This window comes from Helianthus annuus, chromosome 11, assembly GCF_002127325.2.
Source record: "Helianthus annuus cultivar XRQ/B chromosome 11, HanXRQr2.0-SUNRISE, whole genome shotgun sequence".
In the NCBI taxonomy this organism is placed as follows: Eukaryota; Viridiplantae; Streptophyta; class Magnoliopsida; order Asterales; family Asteraceae; genus Helianthus; species Helianthus annuus.
This window is the reverse complement of record NC_035443.2, coordinates 188,222,425-188,235,184: the sequence shown is the minus strand read 5'-3', so window position 1 is coordinate 188,235,184 and position 12,760 is coordinate 188,222,425.

Sequence of the window (12,760 nt, the reverse complement as noted above, 5' to 3'; positions counted from 1 at the left end):
TATAAAAGTGATAAAGATATAAATAGCTAAAACATAAAATGTAAAACAATAGAATAGCATTAAATTTCCGTTCTTCTTGATTTAGGATATGTTTGGCATGGAGCTTATAGGAGCTTCTAGCTTTAAGCTTTTAAGAAAAAGCTCCTACTTAATAAAAAGTCTTGTTTGGTTGAAGGAGCTTTAGGGTATGTTTGGCAAAAGTAGCTGGTAGCTGGTAGCTGAAAGCTGGAAGCTGGTAGCTGGTGGCTGGAAGCTGGTAGCTAGTAGCTGTAGTTTTTTTAAATATATTTGGTGTTTGGTAGAGTAACTGGAGCTTTTAATAAAATGTATAAAATTACCAAAATGGACATAACTAAAAATTTAGAAAGTTGGTGCATTAAAAAGTTTCTTATTTTGAGAGGTTAAAATAGTCATTTTTTCCTAAAAGCTTGTAGCTCCTTCTAAACGCTACTAGTAGTAGCGTTCAACCAAAAGCTTAAAGCTCCTAACCTAAAAGCTTAAAGCTCCTTCAACCAAACAAGACTTTTTATTAAGTATGAGCTTTTTCTTAAAAGCTTAAAGCTAGAAGCTCCTAAAAGCTCCTAAGAGCTCCGTACCAAACATACCCTTAATCTTTTAGGTTAGGAGATTGAAGCTTTTGGTTGAACGCTACTACTAGTAGCGTTTAGATGGAGCTACAAGCTTTTCGGGAAAAAATGACTATTTTAACCTCTAAAAATAGGAAACTTTTTAATGCACAAACTTTCTAAATTTTTTGTTATGTCCATTTTGGTCATTTTATATATTTTATTAAAAGCTCCAGCTACTCTACCAAACACCAAATATATCTAAAAACCTACAGCTACCAGCTACAACTACCAGCTTCCAGCCACCAGCTACCAGCTTACAGCTTCCAGCCACCAGCTACTTTTGCCAAACATGCCCTTAATGTATTTCTTAGTTTGTTTTCTCTTTCAATTTCCTTACAAGTCCCAGAGGCCACTTTTACGGAGTAGACCGACCGGGCTTTACTACGTGGGAATGCGGCACAGTCATAACATGATCAAGTTTTTCGTGTGATTGGTCACCGGATCGTAATCCATTTACGTCATATCTTATCATAAGTATTTTTATATTGAAGCTGAGAACATGATAGTCTCGCGAGGTATTATAAAACAGTAACATGCAATCATCATGTTTTGAGCTAGCCGGAGATAATAGTAAGCTGACTTAGTCATTTTATAATGCAAGTCTAGTCTGAACAACTCTTATCATATGTGTACTTACGTAATATTTAATGAAGATGAGCTAGCTAGGATATTTATGGGGAGGGGGTGGTTATCACTTGCAAAAATTTCATCAGTCACAACATCCAATCAAGTTCCGCCATGTCATCAACCATTATTCCATCACTCACAACCTTTTTCTAGTGGAAATGCCCATCACTCACAACACCCAACAATAAACCCTTACATTCCCTCACAATATTCCATTTTTCACGCGTGATATTCTCCACGCATTGTGAAATTCACGAGTGATCAAGAAACAGTGGGGGTGGTGTTTGATCTTTCATCACTCATTATAATAAACCATCACGGGCAAAAGGTATGCCCCCGCCTCCCCTTAGGGGGTGGGGGTGGTCATCACTCATCACTCACAACACCCAATTAAGTTCCGCCATGTCATCAACCATTTTTCCATCACTCATAACCTTTTTTAGTGGCAATGGTCATCACTCACAACACCCAACAATAAACCCTACACCCGTCACATGTTCGATCACTCAAACCTTGTCACGTGTGAAAAACTTCACGGAAATCATATTCCAACATGATGAACAATTTGGTGGCGGTGGAAAAAGGCAAACCACCACGCGTGGAACTTTTTATCACGCGGAGAAAAACCAACCACCCTGCCTCCCCTTATAAATGGTAACGTGCGAATGTGCAATTACCTTGTTTCGAGGTGAGAAAATGATACTTTGACTACACTTAAGTTGACTCATACATTTTATAATCGATGTCCACTCTAAACAAATGGATAAAGTCCCGACCGCCGAAGCCTTGTTAAAGAGAAATATTGGTATTACAGCCTCCTTATGTCCGATGTGTAATTCGGAAGAAGAAGAAACGGTTGACCATGTGTTCAATACGTGCATTATTGCCGCGAACGTTTGGAATGGTGTTAGTGTGTGGTGCAAGATACCAAACATTTTCGCCTTTTATCTGAAAGACCTCCTGTATATTTTTAAAGGCCTTGACCCGTTTCGGAGAAGAAAAAGGATGCGGTCCAAGGAATTATTTTGATCGGGTGTTGGAGTTTGTGGCGAGCTAGGAACAATGCTAAATTTTCAAAATACGCCCGTTAGAATAGATAATATTTTGAGTGAGATTAAGTCCTTAGGTTTTTTTGTGGTTTTCTTATAGATCGAAACATAAAGGTTTGGAGTGGACGGAGTGGTTGTCTTTTGTAAATATGTAATAGTTGGTGTTGTTTTTTGCCGGCCCGACTTGGGTCGGTGTTTGTGTTAATGATAGTTACCTTTCAAAAAAAAAATATAAAAAGATCACATTGATTGAGAATTAACTGAGCAACGTAAGATTTAAAGAAACATACAGATCCAATGAATCAAGTTAATTGCAAGATTGGTGTTAATGAGCTAATGGTGGAGTGGTTGAGGAAAAACTTGATGTTCTTTGTGACCCAGGTTCGACTTCTTCTACTCTCTCCATTATTTTCTACGGCATCCAGGTGAAGGGCGAAGACGAGTGGCGTCGGTTCGTCTTGGATGGGATGCGAGGTTTTACCGATTATTTCACTGTCGTGCCTTCAGACGGGTGGAGATCGGGTTTCCGTGCATCTGGGAGAGCCAAGGGGCTGGCGGTCGAGTATGTGACCTTGGCCACAGCGCTCGATGTCACGGTGGTTAGTTCCTTGCGGTTCAAAAAAAAACAAATTGCAAGATTGGTGATATTTCCCTTCACAACATGTACTTTATACAGGGATGACAATTAAACCCGAACCCGATGGATAAACCTAAAACCCGAGTCATTTGGGACGGTTTTGAGGTCAGTAGTCGGGTTTGGGACTGGCTTGGGATTGGTTTTTATTTTTTTCGCGGTTTTCGGACGGGTTTGGAATTTAGTGATATATCTGTTTACCCGACCCGATTACCCGATAAAGTGTACCTATTTACCCGATTGTATACCCGACATAATTTCTTTTATATTTTTAAATATGTATACATATGATACACTCATTTTTTATACATAACAATTATTTTATTTCGTATACATTGTAATTATTTAATACATTTTTATAGTGATAATAATAAATGTAAAGGATTCGTAGTACCCGATGGGTTTTGGGTCAGGTATACCCAACGGGTAATTTTTTTAAATTAACGGGTTTACTCGAAACCCGTGGGTATATGTGATAACCCATGGGTATTTACCCGCTAGAAACCCGACGGGTTTAGGATAAGCTTATCTAACCGGGTTTGAGTTATGGATTACCTAAACCTTTCCAAACCCAACCCATCACCATCCCTAACTTTATAAAATAATCATAAATAATCTACAATCCGGATGCTATTTCCTTTAACAAACTCACATCATGTCGCATGACTCTATAAAATAATAATACACACCTACTGATTACTTAAAAAATAGAGTTAAATGCCATTTTAGGCCTTGTGGTTTGGGTTATTTTGTCAGTTTAGTCTAAAGGTTTCATTTTTCTCGTGTGTGTTCAAAAAGGTTTCACCATTGCCATTTTAGTCCACAGGGTTAACTTCGTCCATTTTTTCTGTTAACTAGAAGGGTAATTCGGTCATTTTATATGTGGTTCTGTTAACTAGAAAGACAATTCGGCCATATAAAATGACCGAATCGCCCTTCTCGTTAACAGAAATAATGGATAAAGTTAACACAGTGAACTAAAATGTCATCAGTGAAATCTTTTTGAACCCTCATGCGTAAAATGAAATATTTGGACGAAATTGTCAAAATGACCAAAACTACATACCAAAATAGCATTTAACTCTAAAAAATAATATCATTAACTAGAGTTGTATATTTCTTTTGTCATCATGCATGGGCCTTGTTCACACTAGAGGTGTTAATCGATTATTTCTTTTGGGTTTCGGGTTGGTTATTTTCAATTCAACTGATGTAACCATATTCGTAACCGAATTACAAATTGGGTACTCAGGTGTCGGTTATTCGGCTTTCGGGTTAGGTCTGTGTTTAGTGCTACATATATATATAGAGAGAGAAAGGTTAACATACATCACGGCTTATCATACTTCACGTAGGAGACAATGGTAACCGTTAGATCAGTGGTATAATCACGCATGGAACATATAATCACGCATGGGACCACATAATCACGCATGGGATCCAAAATCACGCAAGTTATTTTGGTCAAAAAAATAATTACGCATGTTATATATTTCGTGAAGCACGTTAATGTACGTTAAGGCGTGAAGTACATTATACTTTCTCTCTCTCTCTATATATATATATACATATATATATATATATATATACATACTTACTTATGAACGTGGAGTTGGTTGTACAGTAACATTCCCATATATTTTCTGTCTCCTCCACTCACAACCATTCCTTATAATATGACATAAGTAACTCACTTACATATATTTGGGAACCAATGTAAATGCTCTAAAAGACTATGAAACATGTTTGACTTTTGAAAGTCCAACAACCTACTTTTGAACATTGAATTGATTTAAATCCATCTCATTAAAAAACAAAAATTAAAGAGCTATATACAAGTGAAAGGAGAGGATTAAATAGGAAGTATATTTTGGCTAGAAAGGATAGGAAGCAGTAGGATTATGACATGTGGCAAAATTTAAAATAAAGAGGAAATGTATTTTAGTCAATTTTATCCAATCTTCTTCCTTCTTCTCCCAGTTCAAAACCCACCATTTTATACAATATCTCATTTTTTCTCATGATTTTGAAGCGAATCACTCGATCCGTTCGATTCGATCGCTGATAAGTGTTTCTATCATTCAAATTTCGTCAATCGTTGAAGAAATCGGCTTCGATCCATATAAGAAATTCTTGAATTGCATTTTTACGATCTGGGTTTTTAAATTGAGTCATTGCGTTCTACGGGGTTCCAAGGGGGCAACATCCATTGGCGGGGGTCCGGGGGCAGCGCCCTTGGGAGCAGGGTCCAAGGGGCAGAGCCCCTGGCTGGGGTCGAGCTTTCTTTTGTGAAAATTGCTTTAATAAAACTGCATCAGAAAATTTAATTTTCTGGAAATTGCCCCATTCCGTAGACCATAGACAATTTTTGAGAGAACACTGGTTCAACGCGTTTAAGAGAGAACACTTTTTTTTGTGTTTTTAAGCCATTGCGTTTTAGAAAAAAGACATTTTAAGTGTTTTTTGTTCCATTGCGTTTTAGAAAAACACATTTTGAAGTGTTTTTAGTACATTGCGTTTTAGGTAAAAACATTTTTATGTGTTTTCAGTCCATTGCGTTTTAGAAAGAACACCTTCTTTTGTGTTTTTAAGCCATTGCGTTTTAGAAATAAGACTTTTTTGTATTTTCAGGCCATTGCGTTTTAGAAAAACACATTTTGAAGTGTTTTAGTCCATTGCGTTTTTAGGTAAACACATTTTTATGTGTTTTCAGTCCATTGCGTTTTAGAAAGAACACTTTCTTTGTGTTTAAGCTATTGCGTTTTAGAAAAAAGACATTTTAAGTGTTTTTTTCATCAATTGCGTTTTAGAAAAACACTTTTGAAGTGTTTTTAGTCGATTGCGTTTTAGGTAAAACACATTTTTAGGTGTTTTCAGTCCATTGCGTTTTAGAAAGAACATTTTTTTTTGTGTTTTCTGGCCGTTGCATTTTAGGTTAAACACTTACTTTTGTGTTTTTAGGCCATTGCGTTTTAGAAATAAGACATTTTTCTTTGTGTTTACTGGCCATTGCGTTTTAGAAGTAAGACATTTCTTTGTGTTTTTTTGTGCATTGCATTTCAGAAAAAAAGTTATTTTTAAACGTTTTTTGTCCATTGCATTTTACGCAACTGGGTTTTCGAATTTTTTTTTTAAATATAGCAATAATATACTCGTTTTAAAGATAAAAAAACGCTCGTTTTTTTGTGCAATTTTTATAAAAAAATAAGGTCGTATGAAAAAGTTATTAACGTTTAAAAAATAGGGGGGGGGGTTGTAGGAGAGAGAAACTGTTGTCTTCCCTTCAATTTCACTCATTTAATCTTAGCCATTGATTAAATCAATTGATGGTTAATATTACTTCGTAGCCTTCCTAGCAAAAAAAAAAAAAAAAAACTTCCTATTATATCATAACCAAAGTAATCCAAATAGGAACCAAGAATTTACAGAGGCATTTAATCAAACCGGTGGTGTGCATGATTAGAATTATAAAATAATTACTTATAAAAAATTACACTTGAATAAACCAAGTCTTACTTCATTATTTAGAATCCAGACGATCACGCTTTGTTTTTGGGCTGCCCATAGACTCTTTAGTCTTTACCCACGAAAGGAAATCGGACTGTGACACTCCGATAACTATCAATCAATTCTTAAGATGACACGTGTCTAGAAATCCTCCACATAGTTCACAATATTGGAAGGAAGGGTTAAAAATCATAAAAATAATATAGAACTGAAGATGGGGGGCTAAATGGGAACAAAAAGAGAAATTATTTGTTTCTGATGGTCCCTTACAGACCCAATACAAACCAATGAATTGTTTGATTAAAATATATCAAAATATGATGGAATGAGACTCAAAGGGAGATGAGTACCAAAGTTCATTGTGGCGATGCTAACTAGTCACCGGATCCTAATTCGTTTACATCATAACTAATCATAGGTATTTTCATATTGAAGATGAGAACATGACAGCCTAACTAGGAATTATAAAACACATAACGTGCAATTGTCATGTTTTGAGCTGGCCGGAGATATAATACTTTAACTACAATTAAGTTGACTTGTTCATTTTTTAATATAACTCTAGTCTGAACAAGTATTATCATATAGAGTGAATTGCAAGTTTTGTCCTTTATCTTTAGGTCATTTTGCAAGTTTTGTCCTTTATGTTTAAATTTGACGAGTTTTGCCCCTTATGTTTAAAAATCAAGCACATTTTACCCTTTGGGCCTTAAAAATCAAGCACGTTTTGTCCTTTATGTTTAAAAATCAAGCACGTTTTGTCCTTTATGTTTAAAAAATCAAGCACGTTTTGTCCTTAAAAATCAAGCACGTTTTGCCTCAAAGGGTAAAACGTGCTTGATTTCAAACATAAAGGACAAAACTCGTCAAATTTAAACATAAAGGACAAAACTTGCAAAATGGTCTAAAGATAAAGGACAAAACTTGCAATTCACTCTATCATATATGTACCTAAGCAATATTTAACGAAGGTTAGCTAGCTAGCTAGGAATATTTATAAATGCTAACATGCGAATCACGTGCAATTACCATGTTTCTAGCTGAGATAATAATGGAATCCTACTTTAAAATAAAATATAAAAAGATCACATTGATTGCGAATTGAGTGACGCCAAGCTATATTTAAAGATTAAAGCTATACATATCCAGCGAGAATCAAATTAATTGCGAGATGGGTGCTATTTCCCTTAACAACATGTTTAACGACTATTAAAATATTCATAGAGAATTTGCAAGCTGGCTATGTTATTTCCCTTAACAAACTGACATATGTTGCACGACTCTATAAAAATAATAATACACACCTACTGAATACTTAAAAAATAATTTCATTAACTAGAGTTGTATATATTTCTGCTTTCATCATGGATGGGCCTTGTTCACATTATACAGGTGTTAATCGAATATTTCTTTTGGGTTTGGTGTTGGTTATTTTCAATTTAACTGATGTAACCATATTCGTAACCGAATTACATATCGGGTACTCGGGTGTTGGTTATTCGGGTTTTGGGTTTCGTGCTACATATATATGTATGAACGTGTAGTAGGTTGAAATAAATAAACAAATTTTTACGAATATCCCTAAAATTAATAACATAGTAATTGTGTTTAGAGTTAATTGCCAAAATATATTAAAATATGATCGAACGAGACTCAAAGGAGATGAGTTGTGTGGCGATGCTAACTGGTCACCAGATCCTAATTCGTTTACGTCATACAAATCATAGGTATTTTTATATTGAAGATGAGAACATGACAGCCTAACTAGGAATTATAAAACAGATAACGTGCAATTATCATGTTTTGAGCTGGCCGGAGATATGATACTTTAACTACAATTAAGTTGACTTGTTTCATTTTTTAATCTAACTCTAGTCAGAACAAAGTATTATCATACATGTATTTAAGCGATATTTAACGAAGGTGAGCTAGCTAACAATATTTATAAATGGTAACATGCGAATCATGTGCAATTATCATGTTTCTAGCTGAGATGATAACACTTTAACTACAATAAGTTGACTTCGTCATTTTAATAATCGAATCCTACTCTAAAATAATAATATAAGAAGATCTCATGGATTGAGAACTGAGTCAAGCCAAGCTATAATTAAAGATAAAAGCCGTACAGATCCAGTGAGAAATCAAATTAATTGAGAGATGGGTGCTATTTCGCTTCACAACATGATTCACGACTTAATAAAATAATCATACATAATCTGCAATCTGGATGCTATTTCCATTAACAAACTCACATCATGTCCCACGATTCTATAAAAAAATAATACACACCTACTGCATACTTAAAAAAATAATTTCATTAACTAGAGTTATATATTTCTTCTGTCTTCATGCATGGGCCTTGTTCACACTAGAGGTGTTATTGATTATTTCTTTTGGGTTTCGGATTGGTTATTTTCAATTTAACTAATTTAACCATATTTGTAACTGAATTACAAGTGGACTACTCGAGTCAAGTGTCTGTTATTCGGGTTTTTGGGTTAGGCCCGGGTTTCGTGCTATATATATATATATATATATATATATATATATATATATATATATAGGGTTGGGCTCTATAAGAAACCCCATCTTTTTTAAAAAACCTTGGAAACCCAACCTCATCCATTGATTCTCTTTCATCCAACTTGATCAATGGCTCTCATCATTTAGGTAACAATTATAATTAAAAGAAATAGTATAATGCACATTTGAAAGTCTGTGAGGGCATTTTCGGTAGAACAAAACACACCTTTTGGCATTGAAAATGACAAAACCCACTTGTGTCATAATCTCTCTCCTCTTTCTTCTAGTCAAATCTTTCAATTAACTATTATCTCTCTCCTCTTTCTTCATCATTGAAAAGAAGAAAGCTTCATGGTCTTCAATGGTGATCCTTCAATGGTGATCTTCATTTGAAGATAATTTCAGCGTCATGTGGTCTGAAAAAATCACAAAGACACACGCACGAGTGTGTGTGTGAGAAGAGCGATGACAAGATGAATGTTTTAGAGAGAGAAAGTTGATGTTTTAGATAGAGAAACAACAATCTTTATCACAAAGACACACGCACGAGTGTGTGTGTGAGAAGAAGGTTTGAAGATCTTCTTCGTGTTCATCGGACGGGTATAGATCCGGTAAGTGTTCTTGAAATATCATTTCACACTTGATTTTTGTTGAAATGGTTGTTAATATGTTTTTGTGTGCTGAAAGTGTTTTAGTATTGGTTAATGGGGTATCCATGGTTAATGTTAATGTATTTTAAATAAATCAAAAACTTTAGGATGAGATTTTGAACGGGTTTTTTTTTTTTGTTGGTTTAGTTGCTTGTTAGGGGCTTTTGATCTTAACAATAGCTGTTTTTTTGTTGGTTTGAGTTGCTTGTTTGGGTTTTTGATCTGAACAGTAAGTGTTTTTTTTTGTTTGGTTACTTGATTCACAGACTCAGGCCCATAACACGTGTTAAGCCCCCCCTGTTATAATGTTATATAACGTGTGTTGATTTATAGAAACAAACCCATAAAGATATTCAATTGAGAAGCTGGATGGATGTAGGAGAAGTTAATGTGTGTTCTAGTAATGGTTAATGTTAATGTATTTTAAATAAAATCCAAAACTTTAGGATGAGATTTTGAACGGGTTTTTTTTTGTTGGTTTGGTTGCTTGTTTTAGGGCTTTTGATCTTAACAATATTTTTTTTTGTTGGGTTGCTTGATTTACAGAGACAGACCTGTAACATGTGTTAAGCACCTGTTAGAATGATATATAACGTGTGTTGATTTACAGAAACATATCCATAAAAGATATTCAATTGACAAGCTGGATGGATGTAGGCGACGTTAATGCGGGACATTGAATAAGTCACATCCTTTGGGAAAGAAGTCTTCGTTCATTTATAACATGTGTTAGTGGTTCATGCTGTAACAGAACACCATGATGTAAACCTGACATGTGTTCATGTATAACATGTGTTAAGCCCCTGTTAGAATGATATATAACATGTATTAACCTTTTGTTAATTAAAAAAACAAGTAATATCTATTTTATTTTTGTTGATGTTTAAAATATCCGATAATGTGGATACTGAGCGTAAAACTTGTACAAGTATAAATGTACAAGTTAGTATGTAACGTGTAACTTAATAGTAACTTAATAACAGCAAAGTAAACCTGATATAACGTGTGTTAAGCCTCTATTATAACATGTTTTAAGACTTCCAGAATGGATGCATAAACTCCAATAGTGGTGTTAAGACTTCCAGAATGTGTTAAGTCCAATAATAAACTCCAATAGTAATATGTGTTAAAACTTCTAGAATGGATGCATAAACTCCAATAGTAAACTTAATAACAACATAGTATACCTGATATAACGTATGTTAAGTCTCTTTTATAACGTGTGTTAAGGCTTCCATAATGTGTTAAGTCCATACCGTTTTAACATCATGTACTAGACAAAACAATAAGAGTCTCCAAAATACATATTACTAGTAAACGAAAATACATAGCACTAAGAAAAATGGTGGAGCTTCCTTTGACAGTCTGCCTTAGCTTTTCAGCGGCTACCTTTGCTGCCTTAGCTTTTCAGCGGCTACCCTTGCTTTATTGTTTGGGTCGGTCTTGAAACGGTTTGTAAACATGTGGGTGTGTGTATGCCATGGAAATTATAAAAATGTGTTTTCATGTCTCACGTAACACGTGTTATGTTGTACATGGGTTTCATGTCACATGTAACACATGCATGTCCGAGAAGTTCAAACTATAACACGTGTTAGTTGTGTTGTGCTGTAACATAAACATGGTCATGATCCTTGAGAATCTGATCCACGTTTGACGAAACCAACGTTTGCTATAACACGTGTTATTTGTGTTGTGCTGTAGCACAAAAATAAAAACCTGTAAATTACATAAACATTTACCCCTTTTAAGAACCATTTTAACAAAAAAAAATCATGTTTCATCTCTAAAACAGCCATTACACAAAAACCTATTAACAACCAGGTTTTATGAATAATTTTTGATATTTTAAGTGTAAAAAATGGAGCCAGACGTTGAATATCATCTTATAAAGTCCATACCTATATCAATTTTAAATTCAATATTTTATTGGTCCAATATTTAAGTGTAAAATAGTAGAACCGTAAATTATAATCATCTTTCAAAAGTTCATACCTACATGCTCAAGTTATCAACTAATATAAACTCCACAAAATCAGAAAAATCCATACGAAATACCCAGAATCAAACATATATGAAAACATATGTTGCATAAAACTAAAAGAGTGTAAAAAACTCACAAATATCAAGATCTGAAACAACATATACAAATCATATTTTATATAAACAAAAAAAGTGTAAAAAACTCACAAATATCCAAATCTGTAACAACATTATGAAACATGTGGACAAAGAAGATCTAAAAGGAATGGAACAAGATCTGGAAGGGGTAACCACGTGGATCTGACTTCATATATTAACATCTTCATCACAAAAGCACGTTCTTCATCAGGGATTGATCGATCTGATTTTCGTTCTTCACTTCGTTCTTCATCGTTGTCAATGAACCTGTTGGGGAAACTATGGACCGGTGACTGGATTAACAAGGGACTATGGCAACGTGGATTAATATAGGCCACAAGTAAGGTTTCCTAAGTTTTCTAAGTAAATGGGGTTTTTTGCATAGCATTCTCCTATATATATATAGGTAAAGGATCCTGTCAAAAAGGCATAAATTGTGAGAAAGGTGAGAAAGAATCTCAGCCATTAGATCATTCCATATTAATTTTATTAGATCAAGGTTATATTAGTAATTATACAAACAAACCTAATTAAGGTTCAGATTTTTGTAACCGATTTTTATGAGTTTTTTAAGGGAATTCGATTTTTAAATATTTTATCAGATCATCTAAATCTTTAAATCATATCGATCTCTTAATCATTATAAATTCGCTTTCAATTTCTTATTGTTGATCACGCATACAGACTGAATTACGCATTCAATCGTTAATCTGATTCATATTTCTTTCTTCATGGAGAACGACGATCAAGGGTATTATGTATCTTTTATTCGCAGCTTATTTATGTAATTGTAATCAATATTCAATTACAATCATCTGTTTAATTGTAATTGTGAATTTTTCAATCATCTGTTTTTTTTATTGGAACTCTGATGAACACCAGTTATAACTCTGTATGTTGTGTTTTTTTATACGTGCATGGTGTTTTTATGTATGTTATCGAAGTTGAAGCTGGTATGTGTTATTTATTTAGGTTGATGATGAGTCATGGTGTTTTTTTCCATTGGATGTTCCTTAC